General features: G+C 41.7%; 1 long non-coding RNA gene across 1 annotated transcript in view; it reads right to left on the reverse strand.

The window, feature by feature from the left end:
- The window catches only part of LOC308560611, a 19,128-nt gene extending 5,173 nt beyond the window's left edge, over positions 1-13,955 (reverse strand). Inside the window, exon 1 of the long non-coding RNA XR_013999359.1 lies at positions 13,811-13,955. This is a non-coding gene — a long non-coding RNA (uncharacterized lncRNA). The remainder of the gene's footprint in view (positions 1-13,810) is intronic.
- Between the last annotated feature and the right edge of the window lie 11,677 nt (positions 13,956-25,632).

Consider the following 25,632-nt stretch of genomic DNA (forward strand, 5'->3'; position numbering starts at 1 on the left):
CCCTTTACCGTGTCCAGAGACAAGGGTGATGGTAGAAATTCTGACGGGAATTACGTTCTTTAGAGCAAGGCTATCAACTATACAAGCTGCTTTCCTGTTATTTCCCTCGGAAGCAAGATGAAAATCTCCCATAAAAGCCAGAGATGACCCAATGTATTACGACTATGCTCTTTAGAGTGAGGGAAAACAAAACAAGAAATTTCGATTCCCTCGAATTTTTCATTTTCTGATCATTTTAAACACCTTCGCATTTTTAAGGTCCAGGCGGCATTTTATTGGTAATTTAACTTCAGGACTGATACCAAATTTTAAAAGTTCTTTTGGTCTTAACTATCAATTGAGCTTACTTTCCTTAATCAAAAGAGCCATTTCTTTCAACTTATTTTTTAAAAATTGAATTTCTTTCCAAGATGCCATGCTGCCTGCTCATCCCTGACTTGTTAAGGGGCATCTAAAAAACAACTACAACATACCTGTGCACATTACAATCATGAGGGAGTATATGCAAATTAACACTTTTATTAAACTACATGTTTTCAAATATCTGAATTAGAGTGTAGATCCAATATTTTCCTCTAAGGTGAGAGGGCTTCTTGTTTTCATAAAATTGGTTAACAAATAATACTGTTATACATAGCGATCTAGTAGTTTATCTGGAATTAGTTACATTATCACTGAAATAAGCCCAGATTGATGAGGTTGCTTGGTGGCGGTAAGACTCTGGAGGGAAAGAGACAGCATTATGAGTATAGGTAATTCAAACCCTGAACACTGTGTTTGTTTTTAAATTTTTCAATCTTTATCCTATAGTGGCCAAGACTTCCATCTCCGTTACGGATGTACGTGTGTACAGGCAGGGTCTGTGGTTTTGAATCAGCAACAGACTATGTGCTGTAAATGACTCCAATCTAGGGTTAGGAAAACCTTGGATGGATGCATGCACTTCTGTGTTTCAGAGCCTTAGCCAACAGGAGCCCCAAAGGCGACCTCCGTAGATGTCTTCTACTCTGGCGTGGACAGCAGCGTTTCTGACAGAAGCCTGTGAGTTAGCCAGGACCCCGGGGAACAGAAGCACGGAGTGGGAAATGTCCCACCTATAGTAGCAACAGCCTTGTCGTCCTGGACAGGGAAGGAACAAACATCACAGATTTATTCTTGCCACACAAAATCAGTTGGTGAGGTTTTTCATTTCCTTTCATTTTTATAGGGAAAAAAAAAAAACAACAACGCCCCCCTCCCCCACACACACACCAGAAACTCAATACAAAATGGGTTTCAAACGACAATATATAGAAATCAGGAAATTCAATTTTTTGACTTGAGTGCAAATCATGTTTCATAAATAACACATGCCAGGATTTCCTTGTAGCAAGCAAATTCATTGAAGACTGAGATCTACAGTCTATCACAGTACAATGTGGAAACTACAAGTGTGACTTTCCTTTCTTTTAGTCTAAATTGCAATACTATGGTAAATCTGGTTTCGGGTAAGGCAAAGTGTGGTCTACTTGCAAATCTTCCATGGTCTATGCTGCCTACATACAATCAGCCTGTAAGATTATGTTTCTAAAATTAAGAGGCAATTTTTAAAAGAAAATTGCTTAACAGTGGCTTTCCCATCTTCTGACCAGAGGCCTGGGGTGAGCTGTTTTTCTACCGCACTCTCAGTTATTCCCAAGCCTCACTGGGGCCAGAAAATTAACACAAGTTAGGTCTAAGATGCTAATAGAGATTTTCTGCATGGGACTGGCCTGAAGACCACATTTCCCACTTTAAAACTAACACTCACACGCTCCTGCTGCAGTGAGAGCAGTAGAAATCTGGAGAGAGCAAAAAATTCTGTGTTGCGGGGGTGGTGGTGGTAAGCTATACCAAAAAGACAAAGCTTTCCCCCATTATCCCAAGGGGGAAAAAAGCCAACAACAATACATTACAGTAAAGAATAAACAAGCAGCTTAACAGTTAACCTACTAAAGGTCCTGTTCTCAATGTTTAGAGAGAACCACCCCTTCCCCTTCTCCCTTTCAATTCTTGACTTGTAGAAAACAGGTCTAAGTTGCTCTGCACTTATTTTCTGGAAAGCTCAAAGGCCAAAGGCATTCTTCAGATTCAGACGTCCTGAAACTAATGTCAGTCCTTTATGGAACAGGGGGTTGGTTCTCTCCTAACTCTGGAAACAAAAGAGAATTGGAGATTCTTGAGCAGGCAGTTGCAACTTCTGGACAGAGTTCCTAGAGGAGAAGCTTCCAAATTTCACCAAGAACTCAAGTATCGATAGAAGCAAGAGTTTCTGCATCTGAAAGGGAGGGGGGGTGCTCTTGGGTGCTGAATGTGGAGAATACACGCTTGTGTGCCTACGTGGAGGTGGGATTGTCATCAGAGCCTGATTGTATCTGCAAACTATAATCAATACAGGTGGGAGTAGATCACTAAGAACACTTCTGGGTTTTTTTTCTTGTGGGTCTTGGCCATGTCCAGGTGCCTTTTGCATGACACTGGAATTTCACATAAAGATCCTTACTCTGCCCCACCCTCTGAAGTCACCCTTTTCTACGGAAGAAGAGATATCTCCAACAGAGGAAGCCAACTTTTATTTAAAGTATATGAACAATCCCCGTCTCTGTGTAGGCCTGAAGAGAATTCAGCAGGTTGGTATTTTCCTGCTTTCTAAACATACCACCCATCAATTTACCTAGGGTTCTACAGTAAGGGCAGGCAAACAGCGGGTAAAATACAGGGAAAGGAAATACAACCTTAAAACAAAAGAGACCAAATAAGTATTATTCTACCCTCTCCTTATCCAGCTCCTTCCCTCCCCTGCCTCTGAGAATAAGCCACAGGAGTCCTCTAGAACACTCTGAGTTTCTGCTCTTAAATGGCTCCTTTTCCAAGGAAGAACAAGGTCTGTTTCTGATCTGGGGCATTAGATCCTCTGTTATTGCAACTTAGTTTTGTTGTTGCTTCTTTTCAAAGATTATTTGGAATGAATTGTTCCTTTTGTTTACTATCTAACAAACGACCTCTGCTAATCTTATATTTTATCTCCCTAACATATGGAAAAGCTATTTATTCTAGCCAATCACAATAAAGTAAAGAAAACCCCATTTTATGGGAAAATATATATCACTAGTCTGTTGATCATTAAAGATATGATTACCAGTGAAAACCCTCCGAAGGTGGCACATTTATGCTTCCAGGAACAGATGGGGACACGCATTTTCCTTGCAAATACTTTTGAAATTGCTCTACTGGTAGCAGTATAAAAATGATATACAGATGCCAGGGCCGGCATGGCCAGGATGAGTGCGCCAGATTTACACAGTAAAGCCTTCACACGCGGGCTGTCAGTTTTGATTGATCTCTACTATACCTCAGGAACTTGTTGACTAGGTAGGGAAACAGTGCAAATAATTCACTGCAGCAAGTCAGATAATTCACACAACCAATCGGTCTGCTTCACTTTCTGGCTGTGACATATGAGCCTTCCCTACAAAGATGCATCATTTTCCAGCTTGAGCAATATTCAATGTCAAGGAAGAAAAGGTATTAAAGCCACACAAAAGGAGGTGGACTATCGAAGGACCAGAAGTTGTTTTGGTAATGGAGGCCAGATCCTGCTCTACTCTAAGTCCTACCAGAGCGTTCAGGCTCAATTGTCATTATCATATTGATTAAAAAAAAAAAAGTTCATCATAGTGCAATTTTAGGTTTAACGCCAACGGATTGGGAAAGAGCAAAGAATTATCCCACAAAAGCACAACATTCTTACCGCAGGGACGTTTCCCTGTTCCAGTTCATTGATGGAGTTGATTAAGTTTAAATGAAGCAGACACTGGATAAAAGTAAGGGTATTGACCACTGGGCACCGCGATCCGTGCTTGAAAGGACCTGATACATGCAGAAAAGCAAGATTTGCTAAATGCTCTAATCTTCAATCAAATCTTACATCAATACAGACAAAGTTTGGTAATGAGAGATTCAATGAAGCATGCGGGAGAAAGAATTAATCCTCTTGGTCTAAACTGGCTTCAACTTTGAAGCTTGCTCCGAAGGAAAGACAGTTATCTAAATGCTAAATAAGAAACTTATTGTACTTTTCATGGCATGCTAATCTTTTGTCTATTTCATCTCTATTATGTGTATGCTCCTAGATTGCAGTTGTCATGGTGATTACATCAAGCCACGCTTGGGGATGGTGGTGAGAAGCCAGGCACGGAGGTGGAAAAGACCCACACACAATCCACAGTACCAAAAAAAAAAAAAAAAAAAAATTAAATAAGTAAATAGAGGGGGAAGGAGAAGTAGGTGGGTACCAGATGCCTCCTGGGGCTCCTTCCAGCCAGGTTTGGCCCTGGAACCCCTGAGGCCAAAGAGTCTTGGGTTTTTCTGCACTTTTCCAGGCACGGCCCCCTCAGCCAGGCAAGCAGGGTTTGGTAATAGTAGTGAGGAGGGGTCAGGCATCCTTCCTACCTCAAATATCTTTCCCCATAAAGGTTCCTAGTTTTTAGTCAGGACCACTGAAGAGGGAAGGGAGAGAGGCAAGGGCTCAGAACCTTGAGGTCAGCCCTCCAGGCTGTGCTCCAAGGGCGGGAAGTTGAGTATAAGAACCAGACTGCCAGAGAGGAATGCAAACCTACAGGAGGGGGACCCAGGCGGGAGGTGGAAACTATAGGGTCACTGGGGGCCCTGGCGACCAAAGGTGACCCTGGCCCTTTATGTGTTCTACAAAAGTTGCCAAATTAAGACGGGATTATAACTGCTCAAGTCCTTGTCAGGGCTGAAAGGTTGGGAGCCTCAAATATGCCCGGGCAGTGTTGATGAAAAGCTTAAAAAGTAATAAAAGGGAGAAAAGAGCAAGGAAAGTAACATGTATAACTCTTATTAAAGAGAAGAGCCACAGAGAGGTTGTGAACTTGAATCACTGTTTGAACTTTAATTTGTTCATTAACAGGATTTGCCCCTCACTGTGAATGTTATTACTTCCCTTTGCCGTTCAGCAACAACTCTGGGCATAATGAAAGAGTCTGGCAAAAAGTTAAATGCCTGGTAATTAATTCATTTAATTGAAAAAAGGGGGAAGAGAGAGGGTCCCACCACAGGAACAGACGGGTGAGGGGTTGGAGGGGGGATGGGGACAAGGCTGAAATCTGCATTGAGGCCCTCTCCAAGACCCAATGCCTATCACCCATGGGAGAGGGGAGACTTGGTATCTGATAAGGCTCCTTCAGCCAAATTAATGCCAGCAACATCCTAAAGACCCCCCTGCCCAATATCAGCTATTCCTGGTCCAAACCCTCTGGCCAGGGTTTCAGCCAGGAGCCACTCTGGATGATCAGTTAGGGTGGCATGGATACCAGAAATCCAAAAATAATATATATTCAGAAAATCTTTCATTAAAAAGTGGGTAGATGTATTTTGCTTTCTCCCCTTCCTTCCCTTAGAACAGGTTTCTTTTGCAATCTTCTGTTTCCAGGCTGGAATGAAAAGGAGTGTCAGGAGCAGGAAACGATCTGCATGTTTGCATCTTAATCAGCCTTACAGTCCCGAGCTTTCTCCCCCACCAGCCCCACCCCAGCAGATGATTTAAATAAACTCAGGAGATGAGAAATGAAATGCACTCCTTGCCCCTGCTCAGAAGTGACAGGACTAAGCCAGCTTGCTTTGCCTCTAACCTCACAGGGCCTGCCTTTTCCTTTGTCACATCTCCATTCTGTGTTTGTCAGCCACTGTATACGATTCCTTGGCATGTGCACCCTCCTTCAAAGGGAAGTAATGCTTGGTCACAATTTGCTATTGTGACACCCAAGAGCTATTCACCATGTTGCCCTTACAGCCAAATGAGAGAACACCAAAATTCAGGAAATCAGTGGGAGGGCAGCTATCTTTTCCTGCTTTTTGTTTAAGGCCTACCATTGAACATTAATAGGCAGTTGTGATTTCATCATGGTTTTGGGTTTTTTTAAAATTGATTTTAGAGAGGATAAAAGAGACAGACATCGACTTGCTCTTCCACCCATTCATGCATTCTTTGGTTGACTCTTCCATGTGCCCTGACCAGGGATCAAACCCGAAACCTTGGTGTATTGGGATGATGCTCTAACCAACTGAGCTACCCAGCCAGGACACATTTTTAAAACTGGTGTCTGTAGCATCAGTGTGACTTTAGAAATACTATTATTTACCATGTATTCTCCCATTACAAAACTACTATGGACAGAAAAAAAGAGAAGTGAGGAGAGAATGAGAGACAATATAAATGAATTTCCTAGTATCCAAAACTATTTCCTAGGTTTGTGTTTTTAATTAAATCCCTGAGGACAGAATCTTCTCATCCAAATCACAATGTCACCAAATAAAGTTATCAAAATTACCATCCTCTCCATTCAACCCAATGCCACTTGGTGCTAACCTCAAAATCCATTCAGCTATAAACGATCTGTGCTTGTGCCTTCCTGAAAACTGATGATAGGCACACATCCATCTGCATCAACAAGATGGGAAAAGGAGCTATTCTGTAAGCTGGAGCAGGTTCTAGGGTTTATTTAGCATTAAAGTTATTTCCTACCTTTTATAGTCCCTGGATATTGAGTGAGTTCTATTTTCCAAAGTTGTGGGTCTATAGTATAACCATTTTATTCTGACAACTGACACTAAATATTAGGAATCTATGAAAAATCAAATAACAACATAGGTTCCTTCACACCACACTGCTGAGCCTTAAGCTCCTTTTACGAAATCAACTTTAAAGAGACCCATCAGCCAAGTCTGGTAACCCTGCTACTATCCTAATCTAGGTCCTTACCCCCTTCCTAATGTCTGAGTAAATTTCTTCCTACCTCCAAAACAGCCTTCAGAGTGCCTTGAGATTAACTATCATAAACCCCCGCTTTACTGGAAAACCTTGATAGCTCTGATACCCTGTAACAGGCCCAGCTCCTTAAATTATCTTTAAGCCTTCTCTCTACCCTACCCATAACTGGCCATTTCCCATTTGTTTTCCACTCTTAGCCTGCACAAGGCAGCTGCTCAGGCAGAGAGCTCTCCCACTGTACACTGAAAATACCATATGAATTATCTTCATTTCATTGAACACTCATGAGGTGCCAGGCAACATGTTAGGCATTATAAACATCTCATTTAAGTCCTTCAATTAAAAGAGATACAATTATACCCATTTTAAGACTGTAGAAACTGAGGCTAAAGAAGTCAAGGTACTTGTTCAACCAAGATCTCACAGCGGAGACAGGATTCCTATATTTACCTATCTGTCTCAAATGCTGGTTTACTTTCCACTCCGGTATACTCCTGCCCTTGCTGTGTTGTGTGTTCTGATCCTTCCTCCTTGCCATCTGGACGCCTTCTCAACTCCACTACACATATCTGAATCCCACCCAGCTTGCAAATCCCAGAGAGAAACTCCCACCTCTATCTTGGAAGCTTTCACCATCATCCCAGTCCTTGGGAGAATGCGGAACCATTCGTTATCTGCAGCACGGCCTGGGCACTCCCATTCTCTGCCCTGTACTGTCCTGTCAGCTTTCTTTTATTCAGTCCCTTTCAACTACCCCGTAAGTTCCTTGAAAATGGGAATTAGCCTATTTCTTCATATTCCTCCCTAACTCTCCGCAGCCTAATACTATAGCTCCCTTTGTTGAGGACCAACAATCCTTAATAGTAGATTCTGTTACTATAGTCATTTTGCAAGTAAAGACACTGAGGTTCAGAGAGAAAAAGAAAGTCACCCAAGCCACTCAGCAAGTAAGTAGCAGATCTAATAGTCAAACACAGGGTGTCTGAATGGAATGCCCCTTCTCCTTAGTCCATACATTGTACTGGCTCAAATACATTACGCCTCATACGACGGGAACTTATGGAGTGTTGCTGTGTGGAGAGTACTCAACAAGCCTCCAGAAAACACCCCTCTGACCCTGAATTTGAACAAAGGGCACTGGTTTTACTCTTTAGTAGAGTAGATTCTGAAACTCAGCAGAAGAAAGGATGCACATATGCCAGGCCATAATATCCCAGGCCACCCCTTCCACGAGCCCCTCCTCTCCAGGAGCCACGCCCCATGTTGGTGGGAGCCAATGATGCTGTCTGTGTCTGTACCAGTGTTTCTGTGAGATGGAGCAGCAAACTGCCCTTCCCAGAGCAGCCTCTCTACCTTTTAAATACTCAGAGGAATGTAGGAGAAAAAGAATGACACAAGTGTTACTGCTTTTTAAATGGCCTGCAAAGGGGGCTGGAAGGAGGTCTCACTGACTTTACAGCAAAAATGGGTTGCTGTTGTGGGCAGAAGGACAATTGCAAAAAATGTTCCCAGCTGATCAATCAAGCCAATATGTGGCACTCCAGCCAGCTTCTTGTTTTCCTCTAAGACAGGAAAGTGGCAATGGAATGAATAAATCTCTAAGGAAAGAACTTCTGAGAGTATGAGAATCGAGGCCTGGAAGTCTGACTAGTTTTCCCCACATGGAGATTGTCCCTTCAGCACCAGTGCTGAAGATCTGGACTTGATAGTATTAAGAAAGCTAGCAGGTTTCTTTACATCCAACAGGTCTTTAGGAAATGTGGTTTTTTTAAAACTCTCTTGTAGTCGCAACAGGGACTTCTTACGAATTTGAGAAAGGAGAAATAATGACTAATTACTCACTTGTCTCTAGTATCCACGCTAAAACTAGTCTATTCTTTCAAATTCCCAAAGGGGGTTTCCATCCTCACTTATATTTTGGTTTAAATATCTGGACAGCTCAAGGACTACGCTCTTATCTTCACCTACAAAACCTGTGTTGTAGCACACAAAATCCTGTACATGCACAGCACTGAATAAACCAAATCCTCCCATTTACTTCATCTCAAACAAGGCTCAAAACTACTCTTTGAAGTAGACCCTTTTGGGTGTTACTATTATATATACTTTGCTGATGAGGAAAACTAAAATTTGCCTTAGTAACACAGTTGGTATATTGTAAATCTAGCCCCCACTTCTGGTCTGAGATTCTTTCTACCACATGATACTTCTCAATTCTCAGGGCAATTTCCCACCTTTTCTATAATCTGGATCCACATGTCAATTTTGTAAATCTAAAACCAGAACCTCTCCATCTGAAAGAGATGGGCTTCAAACTACACTAGTCCAATTTCTATTACGACTAACTGGGCCATACTAAGAATCTTCCACCCTAATCCTGAAGCTATAAACACTATGTACAAAATTTAATGGTTAGGTTCAAGTTAAGAAATATGGATGATTCTTAAGTCTATAGAAGATGAGCAGGCACAATGGTTAGGTTTTCTAGTTCCAAAGAAAGGTCTTGTACTCATAACATAAAATTTTGGAGCTGTTTTGTCTACCTAATGGACAAACAGTTCAGGGTCTTTCCCTCGAAAAGATCTAGAATTGGATCTGTCCACCTTGTTCCCTGACCCTCTAGTTAGATATGTAAACCTGGTATCCAGGGCCCAGCAGGTCCCCTTCCCTAACTTCTGGGCAATAACCAAGCTCATCAAAGCATGCAGGACTCAAAGTTCCAGACCTAATAAGGACTTTTTTTTTTTTGCCAATCCTCATCGGAGGATATTTTTTCCATTAATTTTAGGAAGAGTGGAAGGGAGGGAGGTGAGAGAGCAAGAGAGAAACATCAATGTGAAAAAGACACATCAATTAGTTGCCTCCAGCACATGCCCCGACCAGGGCCAGGGATAGAACCTGCAACACAGGTACCCTTGACCAGGAATTGAACCCTCAACCCTTTGGTGTGCAGACTGATGCTCTAACAACTGAACCACACCAGCTAGGGCAAGGACATTCTTTTTGTCTCAGTTCATACTTGGTTAATCTCCATCCAATCTAAACTCTGGGGTGAAAGATAGAAACATTTGTTGCTTTAGTACTATTGCACTATTTCTTTGTTTGCTGGCTGACCTTCCCTATGTCAGTGCATTAGCATTTGCAACATCCAGTTTAAGCAAGGTCTTTCATTTTTGTCTGCTGGTCTTGATCCCTCCTGATCAGTACAGTCTGGATCCCTCCTGATCACTAGTATTCCCGAAGACCTGAACTCTTTGAAATTTTCCTGTTTGGCTAATTACATTCTTTCTGCTTTTCTTAGAGTCTTAGCTGGAGTTGAATTTGAATTTTCTTCAGATTTTTAAATTATTTGCTGGTGGTTTCTGGAAAACTCTTGTAAATTCTTCCCTCAAATGAATTCAACTATCTATGATTCAAAAGCCCCATGACCTATCTTTCTCCCTCTCCCACTCTCTTTTCCTTGAGTGTCCTTCTATCTCCTCTCCCATATTCTAGTCTTGAATATGATAAGAGTTTAAATTCACAGAGTAAAGAGTTTCATGATTCTGTATTTTGTACAGTAGATAGCATATTGTTAACTTACAGCAGTACACAGTGGTTATACTACATATCTACTTTAGGGCCTATATTCACAATCAACTACTAAAAATGACAAGTGTTTTAACCCACAGGTTAGACTTCATCTACGGTCTAAGTATTACTGAGTTTTTTGGTAATGGCCAATGCCTTGCTCACTAAATAAAATACAGGGTAAATCTGATTTCTTAACTGAGTGTGATTCTCTTATATTTCAAAGAATGTGGAGCACTAATTCCGTAGAACTGTATAGGGCAATCCTGATTTTGTCCCATGACATTTTGAATTTTTCCAACCCAATTCCATATTTTAGAGCTTGTAATCACAGTAGCAAAAGCGAACTCTCATAAAATCCAGATTAATAAAATTCTTGACAATATAACTTTCCAAAGTAATATGTCTCCATACTGTATACCAATGTACTATATGTATATATGATTGTTATATTAATAACTCATTGACAATCAAAGAATGTATAACTCCAAATGAACGCTTTTCTTAAAGCTGTCCTTTGGTAGCTTTATTCCAATGGTGCTGCCATCGTTCAAACTATGTTTGTATAATGACTTTAGAACTAGTTTACAAGTTACTCAAGAAAGTCATCGAATGTCTTTCCAATTGTTTTGATCCCAAATTATATTACTGTGCCTTGATCACCCACCTTACTCTTCAGGGCACTGAAGGTCTTGAAGAAGATGCCTTACCATCTACAAGTGCTGTGGGTTCTGAAAACAGTACCCAAAAAAAGAGCTCCAAAATAGGTTTGAGTAATGGTGGCAATGGAAGCATCATGCAATAAGTGACAGCCTTCCAAGATGACAAGTTGAATAAGGACACATAGAAATGTATGTGTAAGTTCTGGTATAGTTGTTAAAATGTGTACATTCTGTTATAGTTGACTATTAATTATAGTCATATCATGATTACATAGTTTCAGCCCTACAGCACTATATGAGGATTAAGGATAAAATTATTTTTAACATTTTGGAGTCTACTATTATACTTCACAAAATTTTACATTATTTAGATGCATCTTTCATTTCACAAAAATGTCTTTCTCAAGGATCTTGGCGTTGTTGTGAATGATTTCAAGTATTATCCAAGAAAATATTAAAACTACAAATAATTGGGATAAACATATGGGTTATGTTTTTCTATTTTCATGAAAACAATTAATTTTAACCAGGTATATTTGTGACTATTTGGAATGTGTTTTGTTTGCTTGTCTTACTTGCAGGCAATTCTTACTTTAGGTTGGGGGGGAAAGAATATGTAGTTCTGATTTTAACTAAAAATATAGGGCTTTCACTCACATAAAACCAGACACCAGCAAACCATACAAAGAGTAAAATCTTTTTAGGAAAACTTTACATTCTAAAATAATTCAAAGAATATCATAGTCCCTTCAGTCATACAAGTCCTTCAAAACTTTGTTTTAAAAATTTTAAGGGGAAAAAACCCATAGTACTATGAATAGGGCACAGGATGGAGAAAACTTTCTGATTTCTAATTTATTTTCTTCTGTTGACTTACTACTTGAGAGCAGTCAATACAATTTTCCATTTGTATAAGTGGAATGCCACAGTCTTTAACTCTTTCATAATAATACTCCTTGAGTTTCTTGGAGCTAGAGGATATACACATTTTAGTTACATTTTAACAACTATTTATTAAATGCCTATGGGGATCATGTTCAATGTCAAAGCGAAGTGGAGGACCTATAATAGGTAATGAATAAATACTTATTAATGAATGAAGGAAAAGAAAAACCATATCTTGGGTCAACACATATGGAGCCCTGTTGTAAAACTAACAGGATTTGGTCTATGTAAATACAACTTCTACTATTATTAATATCACATTTAAAGCATTTGCTTAGATTTGGATTATTTTAGATTTCAGAATTCATTCATTAGGGCCCTAGCCATCCTTTTGAACCTAATCACTTGTTTCAAGTGATTCCTGATAAAATTACTCTTTAATACACATGAGTAAGCAGTGATCATTAAGACTGGGGTTTTATGGAAAATTTACCTGACTTCCATCCCTGAGATAAATTGACCATTTCATACATCCAGCACTTGTGCTAAAAGCATATGGTCCCTCATTTGAACTAGCAGATGACTACCTTTCACAATAGAGGTATAAACACATCTAGTTTCCTCACTTTTCCAGTTATTCCGGTTTTAGAAGACGTTTAGTTTCACAAATAGAGCTCTCTCACTGACTTACCATGGACTATTCGGCAGATCGCACATTTCTGCTCCTCAGTTCATATGACAGAGTAGGAATAAAACCAAACCCTCCTCCTCCCTAGGGGGCCTCCGTGAGTGCTGATCAACACCTACAAAATGATACATGCTACTGCCTCTTTCAGCATTTTGAAAGATGTCAGCCGAGCACAGAATATTTTTTGGTGTGTGAATTAAAAATGCCTCATCCTGGAGGTCTTGGGTGTTTCCTCGTGAGAGAGCGGCTCAGGAACTGGCTTCTGAGTTCGCTACGCGTCCTCCGCGGCGCACAGCGGCTCCGGTGACCGCTGCTGCCGGATCCGCCGGCGCGGGACCGTCCCGGCCCCGGGCTGACCGAACGCATTAGCGTGACAGGGGCTAAGAATCTAACAAAACTCAGCAGGCGGTGCTGAGCCCGACGTGGAGCACGCGGGACCGAAGGGCGTGCTGTGCACGAGCCAGGGCCTCAGCCCTTCTCGTGCTTTAACTTAGGGAGGGAATGGAAGCTGCGGGGGGAGGGGGTGTCTCGTGGTCGAGGTGGCGAGGCCCGAGAGGCAAGTGCCTGATCGGATACTACCCAGGAGTAGGCCTCCGGGTCTCTCCTCCCCGTGAGCACCACGCAACCGCACGCACTTCGCAGGGAAACGACTTCGCAGCGAGGGGCTGGAGGGCGCGACGGTCCCCGAGGCGGGCGGGGGAACCCGACCGGTCTGAGGGGTGCGGCAGGGACGGGCCCACAGGCTCTCGGCTCGGGGTGTCGTTCCCGGTCCCCCTCTCAGGCCGCCGCACCGCCCGCGGTCCACAGCGCGAGACCCGCCGCCCTCGCGCGCCCGCTCCCGGGAGACGCCCGCAGCGCCCGGCGACGCCGCCCCGGCCGCCCTCCCTCGGGGTCTGCGGCGGGCAAGGCTCCGTCCGAGGCTGAGTCTCCCCACCGGGCGCCTCCTCCCCTGCGGCGTGAGAACCAGAGCCCCCCGAGCCGCGGGCCCCAACTGCACACACACCCCGTAACGGGGCCGCGGCGCCTGCACGCCGCACTTGCCCCGCTCCGGGTGCAGCGAGAGCAGCGCGCCGCGTTACCACGACGCTGCCGCGGGGAAGCCCCGCTGAGGGGAAGCCTCCGGCGCGAGGCGAGATCCCGCGCCAGGGAGCACCCCCGCCCCCAAGCAGGGCCCTGTGCCCGAGGGACTCTCACCTCAAATGAATGGGCGCTGCCACCTGCGGCAGGAGGAGGGCGGGCGGGGAAAACTCACACGGGGCCGCGCCGCGCCGGGACCTCGCCGCGAAGGACGCGCGGACTCGCGCCAGGGAGCCGAGCCCCGGCAGGAGCGCCCGCGCCGCCGCCTCGGAAGGGAGGCCTCTACCGTCCGCCGGCGGACCTGCAGCCCCGGCGAGTGTGGCAGCCGGCCCCGCCCCCGGCCCCGCCCTCTGTCCCGCCCCGGCCCCGCCCCTCCTGCCGGCCCCGCCCCCGGCCTCCGCCTCTCCTGCCGGCTCCCTCCCCGCCTCTCTGCCCGCGGGGCGCAATCGCCTCCCCGCGAGACCCACGCGGGGCGACGACGAGATCCTTCCACCAGAATGAGCTGTGATATCTTTTTGATGGCAATAATTTATTCCAGATCGTCCCCGGACTGAAACGATCAATTAGCAGCCCGAAACGCACTGTGAAGTAAATTGTCACACTCTCTATTACAGGATGGTTATCGTATATTTATAAGGTGTGTTTTCTGCAGTCAGAACCAACAAGGTGTTGAGTGATCAGTCATAAATGCACTTCTTCAGAAAGAGCGGGAGAGAAGCCTCAGCACTGCGTGCCAGGGGGGAAATCCCTGTGACAGCTATTCCCTCTCCCACCCTCCGCCCAGGGTGATGTTTCTGCTCTGCGACCACTGTCTCGACCACGTGCGTGACCCCAGGAGCAGCGCCCCTGTGAACCGCGGGGACACAGACCAGCAGCCTCAAGAGGAGAAACTGGTTGTGTAAATACAGATGAGGCATGAGGATCACTCACCCTGGAGAATAACATCTTCCGCTTTCAGTCTAAGCTTCTGGCCAGGTGTTTGCATTCTGCAGTTAACCCTGAGCTGCTTTTCTGCTGGGGTCTCAGGGGGTTGCCCTCCTCTCTCTGCCAGGTGCTATGGGCTGTAGAGATCATGCCAGGGTGATATAAAGTTTGCCCACAGAGAGGACTCTGCATTCTGAGTTGGAATCTCTGCGGGAATGTTTACATCCAAGTTCTGAGAAAGTCCTAAGACATTTTCTGGCAGGCTGGTGGGCTGTCTTGACTGGACCAAGCTACAGAGATGATGTTATTTCCCTTATAATCATCCTCGACGGTCATGAATATTCATCCAGAACTCCTGAGTTTCCCCTGACCAACGATCATCACATTGTCATCCACTAGCCACCTACAAATCATCTTTAGACAGGTTCTGGTTCGTATCCAGTTAATATTCCTTTTGCCTGAAAAATATAGCTCTAGAGCCCAGCCTACTGCTTATTGACTGTGAGAAAAGTTTAGCAGCTAGAGGTATGCCTCTGTGGGCAATAAAGGGATGTTTGTGGAGAGCAAGTCACAAGGCGTAAGACGCAGAGTTTACAACACACACTTCTTAGGTTTACTGCCCCCATGATTTCTGCACAGCAGGGCTTGTCTGCAAGAATGGAGAGAAAGGAAATCTGGGGGCGAATTTGAGTTGTAGGGGCAGCTATTGCCATTGGACCCCCCACAGCGTAAATAGGGCGCCATGTTCCTCAGAAAGCAAAGGGGTTATGGATGCTTGTCTCATTTGAGTATCCTAGTGTAGTATAGAGCCCGACCCAGCACCTCCACACTGTGCCTTCTAGCACTATTGATTTAATTTGCATTTAATAGACGATATTTATTGAGCATTTCATGCCAGGTACTGTGTTTAAACTATACGCATCACTTTATTTAATCATATCAACAGTCTTATGGGGAAGGTTCTTTATTTTGTCAGTAAGAAAACTGAAATTTGGCAAGATTAAGTTAACGAAGGTCACACTCCTAGTAAGTGGTGATTTCAAACCCAGGTCATTCTCAGATGCCCATGCTCTTCACCCCAGTAACATAATACCTCAAAACTGAAGAAATCTTATTTAAGATTTCCCCCCAAAAGATTTTAGGAGAGTGAAAGTGATGAATTCTAGGAGAAGAATGAAAGAATAGCTGTTTGCAAGGGAAAGACACAGCAAATACTTCTACCCACAACCAGGGTAGATTACCCCTTCTCTGTTCTACCCTTCCTACATTCTATGATTTCTTCTTTCAGAGTTATCACCTGCCATCTGGTGTCTAGCCAAAGAGAGGTCAGTGGTGACTGCTAAGCTCGGGGGGAGGAGGGAGGGTAGATGCAGCAGACCTCAAAGAAAGCAGAGCACCCTGGGGAGGAACCTTAAGTGAGAGCCAGAGTTGGCCAGAGGCCCTTGTCCCAGACCCCCAGCTCTGAGAATGAAATGTTGCTTCCTAATGGACTTTAAATTATCAACATCGCTAAACTCTCCCTTAATAGATTTGTAAAGATCTGCTTGCTACCTTTTTCCCCCTTCATGTAAAATTTGTAATCAAGAGCCCAGTTTTGTCATTTGGAAATACTAATTATCTAATCACACCATGCTGCATAACATACTTGTCTGCCCAATTAGCTAGGACAATTATTAAAATTCAGAGGCCTAATTATGTCTCAATTTAATGCTGGCAAACTTGCATACAGAGCAGTAATTAAAATCCTCTCTTTCCCTCTGCCTTTAGGGCAGGGGATGATTAGGCCCTGTCAGGGGGTGTACTGAACTAAACCAGTGAAGCGTATTGTGCAACATGACCCTGCATTGTTAAGTGTGTCAACATATTAACCTGAATTCCCTTCAGCCCCCACATAATCACATTTGGTGGAGGAATAAAGGAGCTAAAACATGAAGCATTTTATTAAAAAAACATAAATTCTTTTTAATTAATGCTATGAGAGTTCTGATGAATTTCATGCTTCTAAGTGCTGGAAGACATAAGACTGGTTCATCTAATTACTAGCAAATTTGCTCTTGTTAAAACTACTTTTTTACTCATTTAAAGAAAATGATTTTTTTTTGGTGGTGTAATAAAAAAAAAAAAAGGGGAAAAAAAACACACCCTAGCTAGTTGGCTTCCAGTAATAGAATTGATTACTAGTTTTGTTTGATGATGGAACACAAGTGAATGTTGACTTCCAAAAGAATCAAACCCAAGACTGGAGGCATTAAAAAAAGGCTAGAATTTAATACTTGAAAGATGTTAATACAAGTGAAACATTAAAAATCATAATATTGAAACAAATTAAAAATATTTATCTTTTGAGCTCTGAAGTTTGACGTCTGAAATAAAACCAGCACAGGGACCAGGGCACTGCACCAATTCACAGTACTTTGGAAGTCCCTCTGCACGCAGGAGCCCAGACAGTGTGTGTCTTCTCTACTGGCCTCTGGGTCCGCCTCTCTACAAACTAAGGAGAGCCGCAACACCCATTAAGGCTTCAGAGCTGTCCGCTTCCTTTTGGCTGTCATTATGATAGAATACGAGACAGATTATTCATATAGTCACCTAAAGAAACAAAACATTTAGTCTAGTGCATTATTCTGGAGAAAGAAGGACTTCTTTCAGTTGCTTCCAAACTTCTTGCTTATTGGAGAGCTTCAAGAGATCAAGACACACACTCACACACACACACACACACACACACACTCACTTACTTGAACAGTCTCTCAATTGATTTCATTTTGAATCTCATGACGATCTGTGACATAACAGGTAAGGCAATCATGTCTCCATTTTATTATTGTGGGGCAGTTTCGAGACTTGTCCAAACTTACCACTCCATACCTCCTAATTATGGGCAGGGCAAGACTAGAGCTCAGTTCCCCATGTTGCCCAGCATAGATGAGACACCAAAGGGCGACGCTTGATTTAGTAAAACATCTCATGTTGAGATGAAAGTACAGATAATGTTATAAATAGTGAGGCAACAAGGGAGCAGCCTATATACCAACGCTGGAGGACCTCTGTCCTTCAGTCAATACTTACTTGCAACATATTTGGTCACATTTGTTCATATTTGGTGCCTTTGTCCCATTTACTTCCTCTTTAAGTTTTTCTATTCTCCAAAATATGTATAGTTACATCTGAGTCGGTGGTAGTGAAAGTGGATTTCCTTCCTCCTACTCCTCTGGGTATAATGGGGTTTAGAAGACGATTTCAGGGACAGTTCTGGCTGGTGCCTGCTGTCTTACTGACAAAGCATCGACTACGGAGAAACTCTACAGGAGATGGTTGGCTGGAGCCCTGAGGTACTTGTGCTATAAAAGTGGGGGTTGCCTCCCCCAGGCCTCCCACGGAGTATGCCCTGCGTCTTGAAAATGGTCTTGCTCTGAGTCTCTTTGGATGGCAAACTGAAGTGCAAACCTGTGTTCTGACTTGTTCCCGTGGCTGTCAGCATGTTTTCCTCCTGTCAGCAGCAATTGACTGGTCAGGCTCACCCCTGTACAGCAATTGTAACAGCTCATTGACAGACTAGTGACCCAGCTGGACCTGATAATGGAAAACTATTGATTTTTGTGGGCTCCACGAATCTAAAATGAACGACCAATGTAATGTCATCAATTGTCTTGGACTCTGATAACCCAGGGGAGAAAAGTTTCAGGAATTGCTTGTATTTCCTGAACATGGTGTTTCAAAATCTCACTGAGTGTAGTAAGAAGCAGCCCATTTCTTTGGTGTTTTCCTTAAATGACCCCCATTAGTTCATCAGGGCTTTAATACCGAGCCTTGCATATTAAATAAAGTGGGAGTTAGCATTGCCTATTAGCCAAATTGGGGCCTACTATACCATTTGGAAAGATGCATGAAGAGAGGCACTTTGGAAAGAAAATGTTTTAAATGTTTATTATAAAACAGGCTCACAAAAAAAAAGAAACAAAAAACTTGGTATTAAACCAAAATGTATTAGCTCTCAGAGAGTCCTGATATATGCATTTGCGATAGACTACTTGACTGCTTCCGCTTGCCTGTTTTGAGTTACTTTATAATAGAAAGAAAGGCTTGAAAATAATGAAGAGATACCTTGGGTGTGTGTTGCGGGAAATCACTGTTTATTTGTGTTTTTAAAACACTCCTCTCCATAGTTGGTCATTTTAAAATTGTCAAACATTGCTCAGTGCATTCCTCAGAAACAGGAGCTCTTTCTTCTTGAACCAAATTAACAGTGGGTTGGAGCTAATTTTTCCCAGTAGACAAGTCCAGAAAACTCAGAGCGAGGACTTTGTGCTGAGTTATGGACAGAGCATCTGTTAATGGCCTCTGCTGAATGGAGCTTCTTTTTATAAAAAAAAAAAAAAAAAAGAGGGAAGGTTATTGATCTTGGCTGCCAACCTGATACATTTAGTTCACAATCCACTTGTAGTGAGAACATAATCATCTTAGGGTCCTGATCAAATTCAGACATCTTAGAAGAGAGTTCTGAGGGCTAGAAAAGTCAGAGAGCACAGAAATAACAGGGGTGCTTCTTAAAGAGGGCCAGAGAGAGAGGCCTCAGTGAGGAGCCTGGAAGCTCAGACCCCAGAGGCGATGAGCCCATGTGTGGCTGGGCTCCTGTTCACAGGGTGCTGCAGTCGTCACGCTCTCCTATAATGGTTCCTTTCTGGCTTTTCATTTGCTTCACCCCTTGCAACGCTACATCTCTAACGCTATCAAATCAACAATGCATGAGGTTGAAACCTGAAAGAAATTAAACTAGACCCAAAAAAAAAAAATCCACTGGCATTTGGACATCAATAAATATAAAACATTTGGTGAAGAGAACACAGGATATGCCTGATTCTGGGACATTTCTTATCACCCAGCCAAGGCATCAGGAGATCAAGGTCAGTGGCTAGGTCTTACATATTTGGGGTTCCCCAGAGTGGCTGCCACGAGGCCTTACATGTCACAGACAGAGTAAACAGTCACTGAATGAAGAAGCAAAAAAACTACTTTTAAGTATAGAAAATGAAGTTAAACATTTTCCAGTCTATCATAATTTAGAATAGACTGATATTCTAAATATAATAATTTAGATTTAGGAGACAATTATTAGAATCAATGGCTCACGCCAGTCCATGAAGAAGCTTCACTCGTCTGTGATAAATATGTGAACAAAACTAAGTTAATGTGATTTTTATTAAGCAAAATTTAATCTTTTATAAATTCCAAGATTATATAGATTATATTTTTGGGGGGTGTTAAACATTGTTTCTTTTTATAAATAATCAGGATAGTAGGTAAAAGATGCTTTTAATTAATATCTTTACTTGATAAGGCAAGATAAAAAGTGGGAAAAATCATGCATGGGTCTCAATATTTTAAAATTTTCTCTTTTGTGGAAACCAAAAGAATGAATGATTTTAAATAAGCTATTAATGCACCTTGTTAAAATTCAAGCCATTGGAGTCACGTGACTGTCTGTAAGTGGAAATATTTGTGATTAAGATGCACAGCAATAGTTGTGATGAGTGTGACTGCACTAGACTAAGATCTAGTCATTTGGAACTTTATAAAGATTTTTCTTTTTTGTTCTACCTTTGCAAACTAGTTATGGATCTTTAAACCCAAATCTTCACCATAATTTTAACTTCAAGATAATCTTTTCTGACAACCTGATTCTTACCTCCAGCTCTGTGTAAGGTCAGCTCCATTGCCAGCAGCAGTTCCACAGTAATGAGGCCATTTGGAGGGAAAATAATGATTTTGTTTCTTTGGCTTTTAATTTGATATATAAAGTAAAATTTTAAATTCATGCTATGTGTTTTGCTTGCTTTGTAACTTGTACTGTAGATTTCAATGTATTTAACATCTTCCCTCCAACCAATCATAAAATTATAGTATTTCATAATAGAGGAGTAATAACTCTGGGTCCAGTATCATCTCTGTTTTAACTTCTTCCTCTTACATCTTTAAAAATACTTTAGGCTGCAAGTAAAAGTTATTTCACGAAATAGAGCAGCCAAAAATCTCATGGTGCCTCCATTTGTGACAACATGGGTGGACCCCAAGGGCATTATACTAAGTGAAATAAGTTAAGACAAATACTGTATAATATCACTTATATGCGGAATCTAAAAACAAACAAGCAAACAAACAAAAAACTCATAGAAACAGAGAAAAGATTGGTGATTACCAGCAGTGGTGGTGGTTGGGGGGGGGGGAGAAGGGTGAAGGTGGTCAAAATGTATAAACTTCTAGTTATAAGATAAATAAGTTCTGGGCATGTAATGTATAGCATAGGAGTATAATTAACAATGCTGTATGGTATATTTGAAAGTTGCTAAGAGAGGCAATCTTAAAACTTCTCATCACAAGAAAAAACATTTTGTAACTATGTGAGGTGATGGATGTTAACCTAACCTATTGTGGTAATTATTTTATATTATATACATATATCAAATCATTATGTCGTACACCTTCAATCAGTACAATATTATATGTCAATTATGTCTCAATAAAACTGGGGGGAAGAATCTCGTGGTTCCAGGGTTGATTTAGTATCTCAGTAATATCATCAAGGACCCAGATTTTTTCCATTTTCTCTTCAGTCATCTCAACACATTGGCTTGTCCTTTTATGCCCTCGACCTTCATGGTGGCAATATGGCCATACATTTCCAGGTGTTACATGCAGATAATATCAAAGTGCAGAAGAAGGGGACATTCCTCTGTTGTGTCCCTTTTAAAGACTGGAACACTTCCCCGGAAGCCCTTATATTGCCTTGACCTCAAGCCTTATCCAAAGCTGTGTCACAGGCCTATTTCTAAACCTGTCACTAACAAGAGGAATAGACTCGTCGTGATTGGATTATTAAACTAATCTATATCCCCCTCTGGTAATAGAGAAAGGCACTGCTTCTCCTAAAGCACACCAGACCTGAAAAGAAATTTCCTGGGGGGGAAAAAAAAGTAAGTTTCTGTTAATAAGGAAGAAAAGGGGGCACATGAACGTAGAATAACTGTTTGATGACTCCCTCTTAGAGGTCAACGGCCTGGTAAGTAGTTCAAACACCCTAAGGACACCGTACTATGAGGAAGCCTGAGCTAGCCACTTAGAGAAAGACCAAGGCACCAAACAAGTGAGTGAGACCTTCTTGGACCTTCCAACTCAAGTCGAAATGGATGCAGCCAAGTGAGTAACCCAAGACAAAGGAGCACATTGCTCAGCCAAGCCCTGCCCAAACTCTTGACCCAAAGAATCTTGAGAGAGAAAATGGTTATTACTGTATGCCTCTAAGGTATGGTGTAGTTTCCTACATAGCAACAGATAACTAGAATATCCCACAACACGATATCTAAATCAGAGACACAGTTCAAATATTAAAGACATGGATTGGTTGAAATCAAGAGATGGAAAAGATATAGCATGAAAACAGTAACCATATGAAAACTGGAATTACTACATAAATATCAGACAAAAACAGACTTCAAGACAAGGAGTATTGCCAGAGATAACAAATCCTATTTCATAATAATAAAGTTATGATGATATTTATCATCATAATAAAAGGGTCAATTCATCAAAAAAAATTAGTTTTAAGTGTGTGTGTGTGTGTGTGTGTGTGTGTGTGCATAAATCAGAGTTTTAAAGTACATTAAGCAAAAACTGATGGAACTAAAGAGAGAATTAAATAATCCAGAATTATAATTAAGGATTTTTGCCCTGGCTGAGTAGCTCAGTTGGTTGGAGCATGGTCCCAATACGCCAAGGTCTTGGGTTCCATCCCTGGTCAGAGCACATACCAGTGAATGCATAAATGGGTGGAGCAACAAATCATTCTCTCTCTAAAAAAAATAATAAGTAAATAAAACTTTAATGCCTCCCCCAACAACCAGACCCCCCCAAATCACTAAGAATACAGAAAAGGTGAACAACACAATCAATCACCTTAACATAATTGACATTTATAGAGCACAACAACCAACAACTACAGAATACTCATATTTCCAAGGGCACATAAAATGTTCATCAAGATAAACCAAATGCTCAACCATAAAATATGTCCCGATAAATTTAAGTAAGCTGAAATCATACCAAGTATGTTTTCTGATCATAAAAGAATAAAATTAGAATCAATAAGATATTTTAAAAAGCTCCCAAATATTTGGAGATTAAGTTACACATTTCTAATAATCCATGTGTCCAAGAAAAATTATGAGGAAAATCTAAAAATATTTTAAACTGAATGACAATAAGAAAATTTCTAAAATCAATTGTCTAAGTTTCTCCATTAAGAAACTGGGAAAAAGAAAGAAAATTGCAAGACAGATATACTCTATGAACATAGATGCAAAACTTATTCAAAAAACATTAACAAATTAAATCCAACAATATATAAAAAAAATAAACTTTATCCCAGGAACTTAGCCTGTCATTTGAAAACCCATGTAATTGAGCACATTAAAAAATGGAAAAAAAAACCACCAAAATTTGAACATCTCAATGTATATAGAAAAAGCATTTGATAAAAGTTAACATCCATTCATCATAAAAATTTTCAGCAAATTAGAACTATGGCAACTATCATATTGTGATATAATTAGAAAAGATACTTTGGTTTTCACCCAGAATTCTTAGAACCTTCGCAACTTCCTAAGTGATAAGACCTATATGGGCATCTTTTGTCACAATATATAGTTGTTCGCAGTTCCTGAAATAACTTCAGAGTCTAAAGGTAAAATTAGGGTCTTCTGTTTCCTAACAAGCTCCTTTCATCCATACCAGAGTTTATGTTAATGAAGTGATTTCTGGAAAGTCCTTAGACCAACGGGGACTGGTTGCCAGGGGAGCCAACCATGTGATTAGAGGGTGGAAACTTTAAGTCTCCCACCCCCCACCTCCCCAATCTCCAGGGAAGGGAAGGGAAAGGTTGAACCAATCACCAATGGCCAATGATTTAATCAACCATGCCTAGAGTGAAGCTTCCATAAAAATTCTGAGGCCTGGTGGGGACTTCAGAGAGTTTCACAGAGTTCACCTGGTTGGTGAAAATGTGGAGGTGCTGGGAGGGTGGTGCACCCAGAGAGCACATGGAAGCTCTGTACCCCTTTCCCTAGCATCTCTTCCATATGGCTTTTCCTGGGTTGTATCCATTTATAATAACCTGGCAATCTAGTAAGTTAATTGATGTCCTGAGTTCTGTGAGCCATTCCAGCTAATGATCAAACCTGAGGGGATCACAGGATGCTCCAATTTACCGCTGGTTGGTCAAATGCACAGACCATAACCTGGACTTGTAATTGGCATCTGAAGTGGGAGCAGTCTCCTGTCACTGACACTGAGGAGATATCCACATAGACAGTGTCAGATTGAGCCCAGCCAGTGTGGCTCAGTGGTTGAGTGTCGACCCATGAACTAAGAGGTCACTGGTTCAGGTCCAGGTCAGGGCACTTGCCTGGGTTGTGGGCTTGATCCCCAGTAAGGGGCATGCAGGAGGCAGCCAATTGATGATGTTTCTCTCTCATTGATGTTTCTATCTCTCTATTCTTTTCCCTTCCTCTCTTCTAAAAAAAAAAATCAATAAAAACATATTTAAAAAAGAATTGAGTTAAATTATAGGACACCAGTCTGAAGAATCAGAGATTTGCTTAGTGTGAGGAGAGACCCACATACATTTGGTGACCAGGGATGTCAGAAGTGAAGTATTGAGAGTATTCTGTGAGTAGACAGAACACAGAAGAGTTTTTCCTGTGTAGTATCTATGAAAAATTAACAGCTGACATTATACATAATGGTAACGTATTGAATATTTTCTTCCTAAAATTGGAAATAAGGCAATAATGCCTGCTGTTCTTATAACACTGGAGTTCCTTTCCAGGGCAATAAAGCAAAGAAAGAAGAAGAAAGAGAGAGAGAGAGAGAGAGAGAGAGAGAGAGAGAGAGAGAGAGAGAGAGAGAGAGAGAGAGAGAGGGAGGGAGGGAGGGAGGGAGGGAGGGAGGGAGAGAGAGAGAGAGAGAGAGAGAGAGAGAGGGAGGGAGGGAGGGAGGGAGGGAGGGAGGGAGGGAGGGAGGGAGGGAGAGAGAGAGAGGGAGAGAGAGAGAGAGAGAGAGAGAGAGAGAGAGAGAGAGCGAGAGAGAGAGAAAGAAAGAAAGAAAGAAAGAAAGAAAGAAAGAAAGAAAGAAAGAAAGAAAGAAAGAAAGAAAGAAAGAAAGAAAGAAAGAAAGAAAGAAAGAAAGAGGGGGAAAAAAACATAAAGCACAATTTGAAAAGAAGGTATATAAATATCTATCATCTCTATTTGTAGATAAATTTAATTAATAAGTTAATTTAGCAAGAATGATGGTTGATTATATGTCAAGTTGGCGGGGCCATGGTACCCAGATATTTGGTCAAACATTATTCTGGATATTTCTCTAAGGATGTTTTGGGGAGAAACCAATGTTTAAATCCGTGGACTTTGAGCTTGCCCTCCATGATGTGGCTGGGCTTCATTGGATGGCTTGAAGACCTGAACAGAACAAAAGACTGATCTCCCTTGAACAAATATATATATAATGTCAGTAGATGGACTTCAGACTTGAATTGCAACATTAGCTCTTCTCTGGATCCCTACCTTGATGGCCCGTCCTGAAGATTTTGGGTTTGCCAGCCTCCATAGTCATGGGAGGCATTTTCTTAAAAAAATCTCTCTCGATATATTTATATACACCTCTATTGATTCTGTTTCTCGGGGGAACGAAAGATACTAGGTCAAAATATAAAAGTCAGTTGTATTTCTTTTATTCCTATATACTAGCAGCAAACAATTAGAAAATAAAATACAAAAAAAACAAGTCAATTGACAATAGCATCAAATAACATGAAATATTTAGCAATAAATTTAACAAAATGTATGTGAGAGCTCTATCTACATTGAAAACTACTAAGTATCATTGAAATTAAATAAGACCAGGATAAATAAAGAGGCATTCCTCCACATTTATGGATTGGAAGATTTGATGTTGTTAAGATG

This window comes from Miniopterus schreibersii, assembly GCF_964146895.1.
Source record: "Miniopterus schreibersii genome assembly, chromosome: 8".
Classification (NCBI taxonomy): domain Eukaryota; kingdom Metazoa; phylum Chordata; class Mammalia; order Chiroptera; family Miniopteridae; genus Miniopterus; species Miniopterus schreibersii.